This window comes from Nomia melanderi, chromosome 1 (assembly GCF_051020985.1).
Source record: "Nomia melanderi isolate GNS246 chromosome 1, iyNomMela1, whole genome shotgun sequence".
Taxonomy (NCBI): Eukaryota; Metazoa; Arthropoda; class Insecta; order Hymenoptera; family Halictidae; genus Nomia; species Nomia melanderi.
The window spans coordinates 13,280,453-13,299,881 of record NC_134999.1 but is presented as its reverse complement, the minus strand read 5'-3'; the positions used below and the strand labels follow the sequence as shown (position 1 = coordinate 13,299,881).

Below are 19,429 nucleotides of genomic sequence, written 5' to 3'. Positions count from 1 at the left end.
TCTACGATCACGCCTACCTCTCTCTGAATATCACCAACGTGCAATTTGGCGAATGAACTTGTAACAGTTAACATTATTTAACGATCGCGTGTACAGACAGTAGACCATTATTATCACAACTTTCTCTTACCTTTGATCGGCAATTTTTTACTGTCAGTCGTTAATTTTTTGACAATTCGAATACTGAACGTTGTTTCTGCCACATTCGATCCAATTGTGAGAGGAATGATTTTGCGAATCATAGTATCTTGAATAATATTATAAATGTTTCATAACCATCTTGAATGATATACGAAATGAATTTTAAAATTCGGAGAACTGTTGTTTTCTCTTTGCAGAAACGGAAGTGAAAGAATAAATGGCTTTCTTTTTTGGTCCATTTGTTTCAAATCACGAAAATCTGTTTCCGAATTGTTATTTATAAAGATTATATTAAATTCACTTGGAATTGAAGTATTTACTTCTGAATTCAAACATTTGAAGTAGATGGCGTTGATTTTTTATTGAATTCGAATGATAACAGTTATTTTCGTGATTTCTGTAGAAAGTAATTATCACATTGATTTTTTATGATTATTAACGGTAACAGTGTAAACTAACAACTGTAGTCTTCGAGGTATAGTTATCGATAGGTACAAATGAAAGGAAAATGATACGGCAATATTACTTGCATAAGTACTTTCAGTATTAATAGTTCAAAAATTAAAATATTTTATTATAATATTTCAAAACGTATCTGCTTTATCACAAAAGTGATAATAATCCAGTAATCATAAATAAATATGTAATCTTTACATATTCAAGATCGACGGTAATTAATCAAACATTTTAATTATTCAACCATATAATTAAAAAATATTAAAGTATCGATCTTCCGGTGAAAATAGTAATACTAGTAAAAAGTTAAGGTAATTTGTGGATAAGGACACGGTTTATATTCGAAAGTCTGAGTAGTCAATATTCTGTGATTCCGGATGGAGAAAGCTTCGAAATTCTGATCATAATAGACTTTACATAATTTTCGTTTTGCTTACTTTAAAATCTACATATAAATAGTGTGGTACAATATACGACATATCGAATGAAAACAAGTAACTATGAATAAATTCCTGTTTTTTAGCAATGAATTGTTGAACAACCAAACCAGAAAACTGCTACAAGTATGCCTAAATAATAATAACAACAACAAATTACGTTTAACAATTCTATTCGATTTTGATCCTACCAATTCAATATATCTTCCGCCGCAATAGTTCATTGTTCCCAACTCCATGATTCAATCCTTCAAACAACAATCCGTCTCAATCCGTTTCATCTTGTATCATCTAACAGATCTCAAATGATAAACAACACGTGCGATATCAAGAAAAAGAGAAGTGTAAATACAAACAGATGCTTTATACACTCTGAAAATAAGAGAAACGAATAATTACATTTAAATCCCCGGACCGAATATTAAATATTATTCACGTATGCGTAAACGGTACATCACGATTAGCATAAGTGAAATCTCATCCCGTCACCGGAAATTAGTTAGAGGGCACGCGCGATCTGTGTCACCGCTGCGAGGTATATCTCAACGAGAAGAAGGCGGGCTCTGGTTTGTTGATCCCCGGCGCAACACAAAAGAAATATTTTTTTGTGCTTCCGCGGAGAACTGCGAGAGCGGACCGGTATAATCAGTGTCAAGTACGCTCGACCCGATCGCAAAACACTCGCAATTACGAGAACGCGGGAAAAGAAATTGCACGCGTTTGGGTCCAATTTTGCGTTTCTTGCGGTTTCGGGTACGCAACGCGGAGCGGCTCCAACAGTTCCTGATACGATCTGTCGGAACACGTGTCTTTCTTTTGCGGAGCACGCGCGTTTCCTGTTCTCCCGCGGCTACCCTAGGCTGCGCCGCAGCTTCTCCACCGGCATTGTAAATTTTCGAGTAAAAGTGAATTAGTATGCGCTCTTGGCGCAGCATAGTTCAACGTTTCACTTCGTGGACCTGTTGCTGGTCCACGTTCCTCGGAAAGAGTACATGCTGGTTTCTTTGTAACGAGATTATTAAAGTCATCCAACCTGGTTTCCTTCGGCGGTCTGATCATTGAGGCAGCTTTGTAGATTCAGTAAGAAGAATATAATCGACTACAATGTATAAAAATGGATGAAAAGTAGGGTAATTTGGAGTGAGATGGTTGGATCTCATTTGAATTGTCAAATATTTGTATTTTCTGTTTCTATATGTATTTACTTTCATGAATATATATTTTTTTGTTATCAATGATACTTATGATGTAAGGTAAAATCAAGTAGTTGGTCAGATAAGAAAAATTGCCTCCATGAATAATAGCAAACGCTTGATACTCTATTAAATAGAGAGACTCTATACGTGGAAATGCTGTTTGAGCTTGTTACATTATGTAGCAAAGCGAACTTTTTGAAATAGTTGTGTTATACAAATTTTAGAGACATTTTTGAACATTCGATGCTTGCGTCGGAAGTTGACCATCCTTGAAAACGAGAAAACTAGTAACTGACCTATGTTGGTTAGCAGTCGACCACCTATAGTGAAACCAAAAACACTAAAGGTGATTAATTTAATTTAATTTCATACGAGTGAAAAGTTAATTCCGTATAAAATCTAATTCAGGAACAGAAAATGTTTCGACTTTTTCTTGATCTGGTAGGTTTATTAATATGAGAAACTACATTTTTGAGCGCCTTTATGGAAAGATATTACTTTTAAGAACCTTATTTTCCACGTTTTTCTGACAAGTGGTCAACTGTTGGTGCCAGGTCAATTACTGCCTTTGCCTTAATGGTTCTTTTAGAAAAAGTGGACTATTCCTCTCCCACTTATCCGATTGAAATCTATTAGTCGTCATTTACTTTTCATAAAGAATAAATGCTAGGCATGGCTTCGAATTTCATTGAATTTCAATTTCGTATAGTCGTTAACAGGTAAATGGTCTACTGTATGAAACACGGAATATTGTAATTTCTTTGTATATCTTTAATAAGCGCCGGTTCTCTTAGCCTCGTCACATGTTGCTAACCCACTCTTTATATCGCCCTGTTCTTTACGCGATAGGAAAGTACCAAGGCCCATTGAAAGGACACACGGTTAATTTATAATGCACTTTCGACGTTAAGCCTACAAACGCTTCCACGGTTCGTTTGCTCGAGTCGCGACGATGCAATCGATCGAAGCCAGACGCGGTTCAATTTCGTGAGAATACGGTTCGAGCATTCGTTTCTTCACGCTGGGGACACATTAGAATCGTAACGCACCCTTACGTAATCCACTCTCACGAGCATTTCTAGGAAACGTTCGATCGAAAGACCGTTGCGTATAATTCTATTCATTTTTCCCATGGTGCGTCACGCATTTCAAAGGCGGGATTCCCCATCAGCCTGTTGCGTACTTGTACTGGAATATATAAACACTTAATTGGGATGGTTTCGTCATCTAAACGGGAATGGCTTAAGACGAGATTAACGACCTGCGGATACAAAGTTCTGGGAAGTGTTTTGAAAAGTTCAGCAGTTCGGTATCTTCCGTGATATTTCTTCTTAACGAATTTTCTGTTTATGGCGAGTATGCTCGACATGAAAAAATGGCCATTTTTTGCGCTATGCGTAGAAAGTAGTTGACATTTACTATTACAATTTTCAACGGAACGTTTGAATGAAAACTGAGGTATATTTGTAAATTTCAAGAATCTAACAATATTTACATATTTATATAAATGAAAAATATAAAAATACTTATAAATTGTATATATATATAATTTATAACAATTTATAACAATTTATAACAATATTTATATATATATATATATTGATTATAATGAAAAATCCTGGCAATAAGCGCAATAAGCAATTTAGGTACACACTTTTAAAAAAGGACAATACAACTAACTGGTCAAAGGAGTATTGAATATTTTCTGTCAACAGAAATGAAGAGTATATAAACCTTCGCAGATTAAGATAAATTTAAAATTCATGTTTATTTAAATAGTCTCTAACGGAAGTTCGTAACAGTTATACATTAGAAAATAAGTGGCATTGGTGAAACGACTAGATGATTGCAGTAGTAATCAACAATTCGTTCAGCTTTCGTAATAAAAGTTTTTGTTTCATACAATTTCCTTTGCAACTAACGATGTGCCACTAATTCCAAGTTGTCGAAGTTGTTTTATTGCAGCGATAGAAATAAATCGAATTATAGAAAAACAAATACTGTCACGACAGGATTAAAACGATTCCGTTCGGAAGAGCTATCGATATTCATACCGAAAACGGAACAAATATTTTTGCGGCCTCAGCGGCGTTCCCGCTGAACCGAAACGCCAATAGAACGCCACGTTGAATATGCACTTTGCAGCGGTGACCGTATTCACAAGTTTCCGAAGCTGTGTGTACCGTAAACAGGATAACTAATGACCCGGTATCTGGACAAACGAATGAGACCCGAATAAAATCAATCGTTTAAACATTCTGCCGAGTAATTGATCCTAATGAAGTTTCATTTCATTTGTGTCGCATGCACAGGCACATTTTCGAGAATATTTTCTTTATTCAATTCATTTTCCTGACAGCAAATTATAAAATACCATTGAAAATTGCCGATGTTTAGAATATTCACAAAAAACTATTATCTTATAGTTCGTCGTTGTTTAGTTAAGTTACTTAAATGGCGTCGGTAAATCGAAGAGAAACTTTTTGCAACTATGGAATTTTGTTTTGTCACAATAACGTAAGGCAGGATTTTATGGGTTGAATAATGAAATGGTAAAAACTTGGTTTAAATATTACTCTTCTGCGACTCCCATTCGCCAGATGATTTAATCCAGCGAAATTATAAACTTTGATATTATAGTATATCGGTGGTGGTTTACTATTAGATGATATTTGAAAATGTGGATCTTTAGTAAAAAGAGAATTAGGAAAACAATAATATATTTAATAAGATAAAGGAAATAATACGGACAACACGTAAAATATACAACACACGACTCTCGCACCAAAAATGTTCTACTCCGCTGTCGCTCACCAAAATGTGTCCTCCTGCACGCATTTCCACTCGCTTTTATCACACACCCCCATTCGCTCTATCTTTCTCACCCTTGCACCCTTCTCACTCGCATCTTCCGTCCATAGTCAAAACTCACGCAGTCACGTACACACTTTTCTCACGGTTCAGTCGCTCAGTTCCAGATACTCTTCCTCGCATTCTTTCAGCCACTCGAAATTGTCTAAACGCAGTCACACTATTTCCCAAACATCCCGGCGCCGGTCCGTCGCAATATGACCTGGTCGCCCTCACGCACGCACAACAAACCATTCATCCTGCAATAAATATTCTCGATACTACAATATTTACCATTAACCTTTGTATACTGTATCAATACGTGAAATATGAGCTTGAAGATTTCTCTTTAAATTTATTTTAAACAATCTTGTCTACGCCTAATTAGAAAGTATAAAATATTACACGTGAAAAACTTTCGAGTGCAAAGGGTTAACCCATTGCCGCAAACCACGGCTACAGTCGTCCATTTTACGGACTATTAATGCATTTATTTATTCTTTAGTAATACATTGAACAAAAATTCCGTAACAGCCTAGATAACACTGTTGATTTTGTGTATGATTTTTCATGACTTGAACAAGTTAAAACAAACAATTAAAAAAAACCGGGTTTCTGGACACGATTTTAAAAGTAAAAGTATGCGGCAATGGGTTAACCCTTTCACCTACAATGTCGTGTCAGATTCGTGAAGAATATTTTAAACTGAATTTGAGAAATCTAACTGTTATTTATTGTTACTGAAAATAAATTGCATATTACTTTTCTCTTATGAATGGTTAAGCTTCGGAGCAAACGTAGACGTAGAATAAGTATAAAATTGTTTTCATTTTCAACTCAATTATTAATGATGAAATAATTGTATCTATCATTGTTACGAAATAAATCATAAGGCAGAAGGTTAAATAATTAAGTCCTATGAAATTCTTTTTTTGAATTTTTAGATGAAACTCTGTATTTCAAGTAATGAGTGTCCACACTATCTTGGAAAAATAGTGGAACATTTATTCTGGAAACATTTATTTTGTAATTCCAAGTTGCAAATATTTTAACTTCGTTATTTCAAATTTTATAAATAATTTCTCGCGGCAGTGCAATCATAAACCATTTTGTAAATTTTCAAAACTTTAAATGAAGTATAAATTTTATCTGGAAATAACGTCTAATTCAATTTATTCATTCTAAATACTAACTCATATTTATCCTAATTATTAGATACATTATTTATTAACATATACATTGCCTATAACAATTTAGAGTGAGTGATCTATTAATAGATCACTGGGACTTAATGGGTTAAGAAGGGATCGATTGATGAAACGCACACGACAGCGTTCGGTTTTCCCTTCACTAAGATCATCTTACATTAAACATTAATAAACATTTAGTAACTACGTAGAAAAATAATGAATGTTATTACATGTTAGTTGTTCCGTCGTGAAACAAAGCGAGACGGGTGATCCCTGAAAGAATGGTAACAGTTTCGCCTGGGTTTACGACGGGGGAGAGGACGCTCGAACGTTGGGAGCGGTAAACCGGGGCCTGCAGCTTATCGTGGTGCAGCTATGCAATTTCCAGGTAGCGGCGGGGTCCTCTCGCAGTGTGACTCACACGTCAACTGAGGCAACGAAACTTTCCGCCGTTAACAAGTCCACACGCTCAAGAAAGCTCATCTGCCTCTTGCACTCACACCCACGGTCGTTCTTCTTCCACTCAGTGCGCAGGGGGTAACATTCGTTACCTCTAATGGCGGAATTGGAATCGGGGATGTCAGAGGGTACGAAAGAAGGCAAAGTTCGTAGTTAAGACTAGACTTTTTCGTAGAGACGGTCGGAACAATCCGCGTAGCTCCCGTGACTCTCGATGGCTTCTCAACCAGTACTCTCTTTCAAACTCCATTCGCTCGCTGATTTATCCCTACGAAAATTCTCTCTTCATTCTCAGAGTTCGCTTTCACTCTAAACTAACCACGCTCACCCTAGACACTCGACCCAATCATCTAAACTTGTGACTTAACACTAGATTTACGGAACGAGTCAATTTGATTCATTGAATTTTATAAGCATTATTTAGTAAATATTTGGGTGATTTTTATTAACGAAGTTATGTAAATATGTATGCTAACTGTCTACTCTAACCTCCAATTTCTAAAATCTAAATGAACGGATAACAATTTTTCTAAGAACGATAAAACAAACTGTACAGTGAATGTCAGTAAATATAATGTTAAAACTGAACACGTGGCGAAGACGTGGCGCCATCTTGTCGCCGCTACACTTCAAAAGTGCAAGAGCGCCGGTGGACACATTCGAAGAAGCGCTTTCGAACAAGAGTGACGTTGTAAACGGAACCTTGGGATTGCAATACGTATAGCAGAACGATTCGAGATTTGAATTCCATTGTCACGCCGAAGGGAATATCATCGAGGAAGCCGAGAAGCATATTTTGCCAAAGATGTCATTTTCCAGCGACTAACGGACGACGTCAGCTGACAAACCTACAAACATTGCGGCCGAAATCCATGGACATCATCAGCTTCCAGCCCTGAGACAAAACAGCGACTTCTAATCAAAGATAAACTCGTTATATGAAACTGCCAGGATTCATTGTTTACTAATCCTTGCCAACCTTTATCGTAATCGTTGCCTTCATCATTGCTCCTTTGGTCCCTTCTCTCTGATCTCGATAAACGATAACGACGGTAAACTCGAGCGAAAGCAATCTCATAAACGAGCAATGCTTTACTAATCTACTTTTTTAGAATAGATGAAAGGTAATTTATTTACTAACCGATTGAGATACTTTATGGATTGACTAGTAGCGAGATTCACCTCGCAGTTAACACTAGATTTACGGAACGAGCCAATTTGACTGATATTGAATGTTATAAACATTGTTTGGTAAATGTTCGGGTCGATTTTGATTGATGCAATTACGTGATTATGGTTCCTAATAATGTTTTATTAGAGGGCGAACTTCTTTCTGGGAACAATAGAATAAACTGTACAATAAATGTCTGTAAATCTAGTGTTAAGAATTGGGAAATCCAATTCGGAATAGGGATTCCCGGTAGAAGCTATTCGTGTCCTTGTAATTCGACTGTTAGACCATGACACCCGGATCTATTTTTGTTTTAGATTCTCAGAAATTCTGTCTGATATTTTGCAGATATTATGGTATCTAATTTGAATTGATTTCGGAAAATATCCTTGTCTCTAATAAACATGTTCGGAAATACATTGAAATGAAAATTAATTGGCATCATGAAACTGTACTAGCTTGCATTTATAATTTTGTTTGATTTATTAAAAGCAATGAGAAGGAAAGGTGAAATTTCCTTTCATTTCAATTTCTTTAATTTATTTACAGAAATGCAACTTCGCATAAGCTTTCGCAATTATTAATTTTAGTAATAAGTAATGTAAGGAAATTCGATTAGTTTATTTAGAATGTTTAATACATTAGATCTAATACCCACCTTACAGTTCGCTTATCCTTGAGGTTGACAGAAAGACCAAGTGTAATTGAACATCAATCTCGTATCCTATAATTGGGTCGGAAGGGAACACCGCCAGTGCTCAAATCGGTAACCGGGTTCTTAATCGTACATTCCTCCGTATTGGGTATTCCTATGGAAGTGCCCTACAATTTGCTATTTAAGGTAGCTGCATATTACTACTGCCAACGGATTGAATGATTGCTGTTCAACAACAGAGTATATCCCCGTAATCTGTTCGTCATTTAACTGGAAATTGCTTGATGCTTATTGGTATGGAGAAAAGTGTCAATACCCTATATACACTAATCAAAGATGAGTTATTATTTATTAACAATAAAATAGATATGATCAGAGACAATTCTTTACTGTATTTCCACAATTCCCACAATTTCTTTTTAAACAAATTATTTCAAGAATTTTCTGAGAAAATTAACACTCTTCTTGCCATATATCACATTATTTATTTCTCACGAGGTAGATATGCATGAAAAACATATACAAATTTGATTATACTGTACTAAAGACAAGATATAGATATAATCTCTCTTAATATAACAATCCGCAAAAATAGTTAGATAATCACTGGAACGATCTGATGAAAAATGTGTACAGAAAACTATCACGAACAACCCAAAAACAAACAAGCAAGCTAATCAAAATATGTATTATCCAACAAACAAGCTAATAAATACATGTACCACCCAACGAACAAGCTAATAAAAACATGTATCATCCAACAAACAAGCTAATAAAACTCTATATCATCAAAAAAACAAGCTAATAAAACTCTGTATCATAAAAAAAAACAAGCTAATAAAAACATGTATCATCCAACGAACAAGCTAATAAAAACATGTATCATCCAACAAACACACTTTTACGCTAATCTATCAAGACACCCGAAAAGTTCAGCGAACCCCTTTAATCCAACAAAGAATTGTCCTCGCAGAGCAACGCAAACGAAAAAGAACCATAAGAAAAAGAAACTCTGATTAGAGAAAGTGTTACCAATAAAATTGCGACGTGTCCCCACCGCAGAAGATCAAAAGGCTGACGTCCCGAGCAGCCCAACGGGTAGAGAGGCTCTCGCAACATCGGCCGACAAAGGGAGGCAAGAAGCCGGAGGCACCGGAAAAAAACGCGAGAAAAAAACGAAAAATGGAACGACCAGCCCCGTGATCCTTTCTAAAGCGGCGTAATAATCCTGGTCATTGTGTAGGCAGCCGAAGTCGCGTCCGTTAAAAATCCAGGTACCCGGGCAAGCTTTTGGCAGCGTGGGGCCCCCCGATCAACGATAGTTGCTTCTGTACTTTCTCCCACCATTTATAAAGTTCGGTTCGTATCTTGCACTCGCTCAGTCGTCCTAGTATCACGTGTTTGGAATATTGTACCGCGGAGGAAAACGGCACGCCGCCTCCTAAGCGCGTATGAAGTGAACCCACTTCCGAGTTTTGTGTCGAGAAGAGCTGGGCCAGGAGTAGTCCGGCGATCACGTGTCAGTCAGCGAATCCTTCCGGTGGCCACGAAATCCGTTTCCGGGCGCAGCAACAGTTCCGTCTAGTTGCCCGATGTGAGTACTGAACGGCTAATTTCGTTGTTTCTTGGCCCCCGCTGAGTGCTCTGGAAGACGACTTCCTGCGGAACGACAGAGCTGTTCGCCTCACATCAGTGCTGCATCCGGTGCACCGCTGACGGAAGCTTCTATGCCACTGCTTCCCTCCTTTGTCTTTTTAACGCGTTGTCTGCCACGTACTTGGCTCTGCATAAAGAATTGTTTGACACGTTCGCTGCCAGCGCTTATTTCGGTTCCCTATAATATTTTCTCCGATCTAATGAATCTTCTAAAAATATTTGAAAAATGAAATTGAAACGAGTCATTGAGTTTCTAAATGTAATGTAGTTTATAGTATATAATAACAATATCTATAGGATTAATTTAATTTTCATTATGTAAAATATAGCACTACGGCCACTATAAATATGTGACGCTGGTAGCGAACGTGTTAATTGTATTTAATCCACTGCACTCGAGAAATTTTCAATAGAAATATTTAGTATTTAGTATAGAAATATAGAGCAAGGCTATTTTACTTCGATGTTTTATTTATTGGTGTTTTATGCCAACATGCAATTGTGAGTTGTCTGTCGAATGCAAAAATATGTTCCATAACGGATTCTTGCAGTCGTATCAAGGCAATGAATAGAGAAAAGTGAATTGGTTTGTGAGGTTAATTTAGAGTTAATTTTTTTAACGCTAGTTTTAGTCAAGATGTTCGAAGGTACGTTTTAGAATTTTTAGCAAAACCTCTTTCAAGTTCAATCATTTTTGTTCCATTGACATTGTTTTACTTTTTTTATAATTACTATAAATTTAATTTTGCAGTAACTATATGTTAATATTAGATTATACTCAGTTATTTATTGGATTATATTAATTCAATAGATTTTATTAAACTACTGCTTAAAATATTGGAAAATGTTGGCCAATTGTGTTGAACAACAACCATTGAAGTTTCACATACTATTTATACTTGTATTCTAATCTTTTTCAAACGCACCTTAAAAATAATGTATTCACGTAAAAAAATTTCTTGCTTCATTTGCCTTAGTACACAAACCCGAGGAAATTTTTAAGTGGTCGGTAACTTTGTGTCAGGCTGCATTATGCACTGCACAAAATATCTACTACTTATGATTAACTTAACCTTTTACTTTGTGAAGATACTTTAAAGCACCAATTTCATTGAACTACTATTAGAAATCCTTTCATTTAACTTCAAGTTTTTTCGGGGATTCAGGGCTTTTTTAATAATAAAATGTATACACACTAAAAATTTGTTAATTACTTCTTTGTGCTGAATCCATTGCTGCTAAATATATTATCGTTACGCCTTGTATATGTTTATCTCTCATTTAAATGCAAATTTCGCATTACACTGAATTTCGTAGAGTTACATCGAAGAATATTGGAAAAGTTTGTTAGCTTCGGTCAGATTCTCCCGTAAAATGGAATAATTTATCAGACGTGAATTTCTTAAATCACAAATTCAAAATTAATTGCTTAGGAACTTTTCCTCTGCTTGACAAGTAATGTGTTCTGAATTATTCAGTAGATCTTGTAGCTTGTAGGTGTTCAAAGAAGAACAGCAGAGTGAGAAATAAATTAAAAAAAATCTGCGACCACGTTTTCGCACGTTGTCTTGTCGAATGTTTAAAAATTCTTCGTGCTTATCCTGTTCATTTCTTTTTCACTTTTTACGTGATTCAATATATACAGTTTTAGTGGGTTAAAGCGCGTACTACGTGTTGAATCCGACAAACAAATTAAATTTATTTACTCTACATGACTAATTGTCTGAGTATATTTCAACACACTGACTTTCGTGTTTTACAATTAACGTCACAATAACATTTTTTAAAGGATATAATCGCACGGCGTTTATTCTACGTGGCAAAAAGAATAAGTTGAAAATGTAGAACAAGATTTTTTGCAACAAACTCTGAGAGAATAATAGTAATATAAATTGTGCGTGTAGCCAGTAGAAGTGACGAGCAATGGAGAGACACGATAGCTGAGTGCATTCGATTGTATCGTAATTCATTATTAAATTTATTTGTGTCCAATCTTATTAATTTAATTTAATGCACTCTTGTTTTATTTATATTTTTTCCATTCTTCCTTTTATTATTATTATTAACATTCCAAAAATTTAGAAATAAAATATTTCCATTCGTTGTTGAAATTTAAAGTATTTATTATATTTTCTAGAAAGATTTTTTTCTTTTAAACAATATCCTCGAGCTGACTTAAAAATGTCCTCAATGTAACATGAAGTAGAGAAAATACCTTGGACTTGCCATTTAAACGTTTACCATGTGAACCGACGATTAAAGGTTAAATAATGCCTAAGCTGAGCTATTAGTGCACTTTGGTGAACATGTCGTCGTTCTCGCTTCCCAAGAAGATTTTCTCAGCGTCGAATCAATACTCTATCCTTCAATTTCACGGTCGTTGAAACAGTTAGAAAGAAAATTTTTTATTTAGGAAAATATATTTGAAAGATTCCTCGAAGATCTTAATCGTACAGTCGAATAATAATTCTTCTAGCTTTTTTATTACTAAAGAATTATTTATTTCAGACTTTAACCGTCAAATTGTAAATAATGAAATATAAAAACAATTTCTTACTTTCGATTGTTTCACGATATTTCTTTCTAAAACTAACTTTTTGCAGTTCAACGTCTGCTTAACCCTTTGTGCTCGAAAAGTTTTTCATTAGAAATACCGAAGATTTTCTCATGAGATACAAGTGACACTTCTTAAAATTAATTTAACGAAAAATCACACATAAGTTAAGGAACAAAGCTATTTTATTTTAATATCTCACGTATTGATGCATTATACGAAGATTATTATGAAATATCGAATTTTATTATTTTGTATCTATTAAATCAGTTGGACATCGAGAGTGGCCATTGGAGGGCAGAAGGTTAAATATACTTCTTTTTAATTTCTTCTGAAATTACACTTTAACAAGTGTTGAACACGTATTCTTACGAATATATACAATTAAAATCGAAAATCGAAAGTGGTGAAAGCTTCAGTTGTACTTTCAACAAGGTTTCCTGTTATTGTGACAAGCTGTCAATAATAGTGCGCGAGTAAGGTCAGTGGGAGAGCGGTCAGTGACGCATCGTGCGAAAGACAGACGTTTATCTCGAAGTTGTCTGAGTCTCCACGTAACACTTTTTAAAAAATTCCCACACACGGGTCGTCGTACAAAGACTTCGACAAAAAAAAAAGAAAGAAATGTAGGAAACTTCGATGAGATAAAAGATATCATCGATCAAACGAGTTCTACCACGTTGTTTACTATTAATGTAATTCTTATTAGAGCGAACAAGTTTCGGTGAATTAATCAATAAAATAAATCTACGATTTAGTTATAATTGAGCTTCGTGAATAATTTATAAGAATCACGATTCGTTGCTCCGTGTATCTATGTCATCTTTCCACGGATAAATTGCAACACTGATTTATCCCAAGATTCGTGGCTTTAATGAGACTCAATTGATTGCAACAGAACGGGAAGATAACTGTTAAAAGAGAAACAAAACAGTATTGTCAAATGTAATAGATACAGGAGACACCTAAATGATTAGAGAATGAATTTCGTTTCACTTTAAATCCGTGGGACAGTAATCATATAATTATTATGTAGGTATAATTGGCGCATGTCACAACTGGTTAATTACATCACACGCAAAACATGTGTTCGAAATGAAGTTATTACTGTTGATTAATATTTTATTATTACTGTTATATTGGATATTAGATCAGTGATATTAGATATTAGATAAGATTCTTTAAAAAAAAGCGAATTTTAACAACCCGTACATTTCACGTGTACCGTCACGCCTTAGTTACGGCGATAATCTGGAAATGTAATGTGTGCTCGGTCGTAGAGATACAATGGATATTTTACTACAATTATCGATAGCTCCTTAAACTTTCACTTTCAGTACTCTTTTCCGGTTAGTAATCAGCTTAATACAGTGCACAAAAAGAAGAATACGTTCTCGATGTCACAGTTCTGTAGGTGATTTGATCAAACATTGGCATGTGAACGAATTAAACATTCTTTGCTGGCTGAAATGCTACAACTGCTTAAATTATTGTTCCACGGTTCGCAGTGTAGTATCAACGAATGCAAGCAATTAATATTCGATAAATCAAGAACGTTCTAATGGTGATTTATTAAATAGAAGCAGATGCCTGTGACACAAGTACAAGCTTACTCATTATTATTTAATTAAACAGTTGTACGCTTGGATCAATTTCGAAACAATTGTTTAACATTAATTCGATACAAATAGTACAACCGTGAATTGTTTCGATGTCAATTTGATAAGGAAATTAATAAAATAATATATGTCGTTGCTATAAAAAAGTACATATATATTAATATAACTAATATATATATATATATATATATATAAATTATATATATAATTTTAAATGTTGCTCGCGTGAAACGTTACATTCATATAAAAAGATATTATTTATATAGAAATATGAGGAACAGAAATTCACAGTTTTGAAGATATTATTTGTATAAAAATATAGAAAACAAAAATCCGTAATTCTAAAGATCGATCAGTTAACCCTTTAAATTCGGAAGTATTTCACTGGAAATATTTAAAATTTTCTATCTAGACAAAGACGATATTTCTTGAAATTAACTCACAGAAAAGTCACAAGTAAATTGAGAAACAAAGCTTTCTTATCCCAATATTTCACACACCGATGCATTATACACAATTCAATATTAAATATCAAATTTGATAGTTTTACTGCGTCAAATCAAGTGGTGACTGAGAATCACCATTAGATTCGATATAAAAAAATTACGAAGTGTTACATATAACATTAAGTTTTGTATAATGCATCGATATGTGAAATGTTTGCATAAAATAGCTTTGTTTCTTAATTTACTATGTTTCCTCATTGGTTCGTTTCAAATAATGTCATCTATATCTCACCGGGAACTGTCAAATGTTTCTAATGAAAGACTTCCGAGTGCAAAGGTTTAACATAAAGACGAAGCAACCATTACGGTACATGCTATTAGAGTATTATAATTCAACTTGCAACACCGCAAGGTCGTTGTTGAAGTCTAAATACCAAAGTACAAACACAACTATTGATTAAGCAAACCTTTACACGGCGATGTTTGAAGAGTAATCATTAAAATTAATTTTACATCTACCAAAGGAAACCGTATTCTAAATAAATTTAAACAGGCCGAGAAACTGATGCACCGGCGACAGTAGCTCGTACTAAGAAGACATTATCAAAATTGTTCGAGGAGCGAATACATCGAATAATTTCGTAAGTTACGTAACCGTTTTAATTGCGTCGTTTAAAGTGAAATCTAACTCATTAAAATTCATTACAGTTTACAATTAAAGCAAGTTCGATCGCTGTCGGGACGTAGGGATTGCTCGCGGGGGCAATTAATCGAATTTAGGAAATAATTATAGATCAATCATTCAATAACACTCAACGCATTTCCCTCGGGTTAATTCATTTCCGGCGCGTGCGTTTCTGCAACCGTCGTGTCGCAAAAAAGAGCTCGCTTAATTATCCGCATTCAGGAGATAATAATCGACTTTCCGCGGACGGGTTCGAGCTAAACGCGCGTGTACGCCACGTACGACTTACTTGTATACTTTCTCCGTCCATTATGCCCGTGAATTTTCAGTTCTTTGATCCACGCACGATAATACGGCTATCATTGCGGAAATTCAACGTCCTTGATCAAATCATTTATGCAACATATGCTTCACGCGAAGCTCGTTTCTACTTTCTGCGTGAAATGACTATAATTTCGGGTTTTGTAGAAAATTATATTCAACTTCGTTTAGCGTTCGAATATTTCTGTGACGCAGCGTTCGTTTGTTGCTCGGCTTATCGCTTGTTACATCAAAACGATGAGAGTTAAATCAATGAACTGTAACGAGTGAAGCGAGGTTATTCGTGTAAAACAAAATGTCTTCGTTTTGTTCGAATGTAGAAGAGAAATAGAAATATAGTTCTCGTATCAATCGGTTTGACAGCTTAACACGAAAGTAAACATTAAATTTAATAGTAGCTCACGTTTCGAAGTGACTTTCACGTTTATGTTCCACATAAGTGCATAAATATCAATGGGCTAGTAATGAGACAGTTTACAGTCAGAAACGTTATACAACCGTCGAACTTTCTATAATGAACTTGTCGAAACAGATTAAAAGTGATACAAGTTTACATATTATCAGGTATTAATAACGTTTATCGTTGAGAGTTAAGCACGAATGTTTTGAACACTGGTAAAACAATTTACTACATGTTTGTCCTGGACCAATTACAAAGTGTATTGGAGATATTAACGAAAAATGTTTCGAATAGAAGTCTTCGAAGGGTATGTAGTTTGATAATATATAAGTTAAAATGTTAACTCCTTGTTGTATAATGACAAGTGAGATTCATCGTGAATAAATTTCATTAATATTATTTATTACGTGCAAGTCGAAGCAGAAAGCAATTTCGTTATCGTAAACATTTTACCTTCGAAGTAAGTGTATACTTATGATAAACAGAAAATTCCAGTGAGTTGTTTCAAACTATTAGCACGTTATCTACCGGTAGATATCGAACAATTTATGAAAGATTCATAATTGATGCGTGAAAGTTTCTTAATAAACATTTCGATAGCAATAACAATTGATATCCTAATTCGACAAATCATTCTGGATACCATAACGTAAGCACTTCTCTCTGAGGCCATTATTCAAAGAAAATAATTTAGTTGTTTTCTGATATGAAACAGTTATTAAAAGCCTATTAACACTAAAAAAAACTACCGTACCAGTCAGAATGACGAGTTTCGGTTTCCTTGTTTCGCAATGATTAATACTTTAGAAGCATTGAATATTCGAAATGATTTCAAAAGTAGTTTTCCTCGAATGCTACAACGAAGTCCGAAGAAACTGAAAATAATCTATCGTTGCAATTTTTATAGGGATTACATATCAATCATTAAATGATCGATAGTTCTGGTGTTAATAGTTGTTCGCTAAATAAAGTGATAAGAATCAAATCATTCACCGAACGACTATTAATAAGCTTTTTACTAGCTGTTTTATATCAAAAAGCAACTAAAACACTTTCTCTGAATAACGGTCCCAAAGAAAAGTGATCAGATAACGTTACCCAGAATAATTTGTCGAATCAGGATTGGCATTGTTACTGGAATATTTATTCGGTAGACAAAGGTGGCGCGAGTAAAATGGCACGGCAAGGGGTTAACTGGAATAGACGAACGGATGACATGATACTTGGGCATTTTGTCGCGCAACGAATCGTGAGAAAACACGATCCCGTAACGTGGATTCTTTTATGCCACAGCACGACCAATTTTACGTCAACAAATCCTACGTTCTACGAATGGGGGACACGTCATCGATCGTGAAAGTGGTCAGCGCGAAATTTATGATTATAAGCTCGGTTGCGCAATGGTAAACTGCACGGCGCAAACAGATTTCGATGACGGATTATTTCTCATAACAATTCCTACCTTGGATGTTCCTCGTTCGTTCATCGTTGTACTGGTAAACCAGAATTCGCGTTGATGTCTGTATTAACATGTTCGGAGAAACCATGCCGATCACGTGCGTAATCTATCTCGTGACCAACGCAAACTGAAGCCGTTATTAGATTCAAGCGTGTGGCGATAACAGGGTGCATAATTCTTTTTTTTTTTTGAAGGCCTCGGTATTTACGCAAAATCGACTGTACGCATTTATCGTGCACGAGTGCGTTTACGGCGACGATAACTGGAAATGGTAAAAAGTAGACAGGTGCCTTAATAACAGGCAAAATTCGAGCGCAGTCTTTTCCTTGAAAACGGGCTCCAGTTGATATTTCAATTCGCACGTTTCATGTATAATTTCTTGTAGAACGACTGACGCATATCGATTTCAGATAAATCGGTTTCTAATTTAAGACAGACGCAAGTTGATGAAAGTTTATGAGGCCTCGCAGACTGTACGAGAAACATTTCTCAGTGAAAATTTACTCCGAAGGTGTGAAACTGAGTCTTAAAGCGGATAGCGTGTTGTGCGCGACTGCTGGGCTATGTGTCAAGAATAGATTCTTCTATTTGTGGGGCGGAAGAGAAAATGCAAAATTCGTACTGTCTCTGTGAATTGTTCAGAGTGATCTTTTACACAAATTATGCACAATGGGAAGCTTTTGCTATTATAAACGAACGAAGTGAACATAATGCGAAAAGAGAAAATTGAAAGCTGGCAACCCCTTGCAGTATGACTTTCTTCATTTTGTTATTGATAATTCGAGAGAACGCGAAGAAATCAATAAGAAAATAGTATCAATAAGAAAATAATTTCTGACTTCGATTTATGTACAGCGAGTAACGTTGATTCTTCTTCAATTGAATAGAACATCTAAGAGTCTTACTCGTCATTATAAAGGGTTAAAAGACATGGTGGCAGAGTACCGTGTTCATTACAGAGATTAAAACTAAACAGACAGCGTCCGACGTGTAATTATTATTGTCCCCCACTAATCGCAACACAATTCAGTAATAATATGCTATTATAAGTTGTAATTATGTTCTCTCAACAAGATTAACACCGACGAGAGCTTGTTTACCTCGATAATAGCACTTCTTACCCCTGCATACAGCACTCGGCGATGAGGAGACTAATTATAGATTGCCTTGCTGCGACAGTGAATAAGGAAACCTGCGATGCTCGTTAATTAACCGTGTCTATCATCCGGCGAACGTGAAAATCGTTCTACCATTGAAAAATAATCGTTGCTGCTCATTAGCCGGATCTCAACATTGTTCCTCCAGGTGATAATCGATTCGACCACCACGCTTTTGCCGTGAAATCCATAAAAGCGTCGCTGACAGAGTCCCGATGGGCATGCAGGAATAGGAAAAAGATGTTTCTTGGAACGAATTACGTGCTACAAATTGAGGACAATGTCGCGCGACTGTGTGCCCGGCAGAAAATCGTGTTGAAATCTCGTTCCTGTTCTTTTTCGTCTTCTTCCTTCGTTTCTGCCGAACGTGTCCGGTGGTTTCTGACGTCGTGGGTATCGTTACATTCGCGGAAAGAACGAATCTTGTATCGACAATAGTGGGAACGACGTTTCGTTGAACGATTGGGCAACTGGCCGACGCATTTTTTGCGGTTGGTAATCGGGAAAATGGTTCTCGGCTGGTGACGATACGTCGACGATTCCTGCGATCACTGGAACGGTTCGTTTAAAGAATTTT

The 19,429-nt window shown here is 35.5% G+C and overlaps 1 protein-coding gene across 3 annotated transcripts in view; it reads left to right on the top strand.

The window, feature by feature from the left end:
* The first annotated feature begins 10,006 nt into the window (after window positions 1–10,006).
* Window positions 10,007–19,429, top strand: part of LOC116427631 (peroxidase) — a 37,132-nt gene continuing 27,709 nt past the window's right edge. The window contains exon 1 of one of the 3 annotated variants that reach the window (XM_031978191.2): window positions 10,007–10,149. The gene's annotated coding sequence lies outside the window, so the exon portion shown is untranslated. Of the gene's footprint in view, window positions 10,150–18,959; window positions 19,001–19,141; window positions 19,412–19,429 lie in introns of those variants that run through there. The other 2 variants (XM_031978193.2, XM_031978192.2) reach the window with 2 other exon arrangements.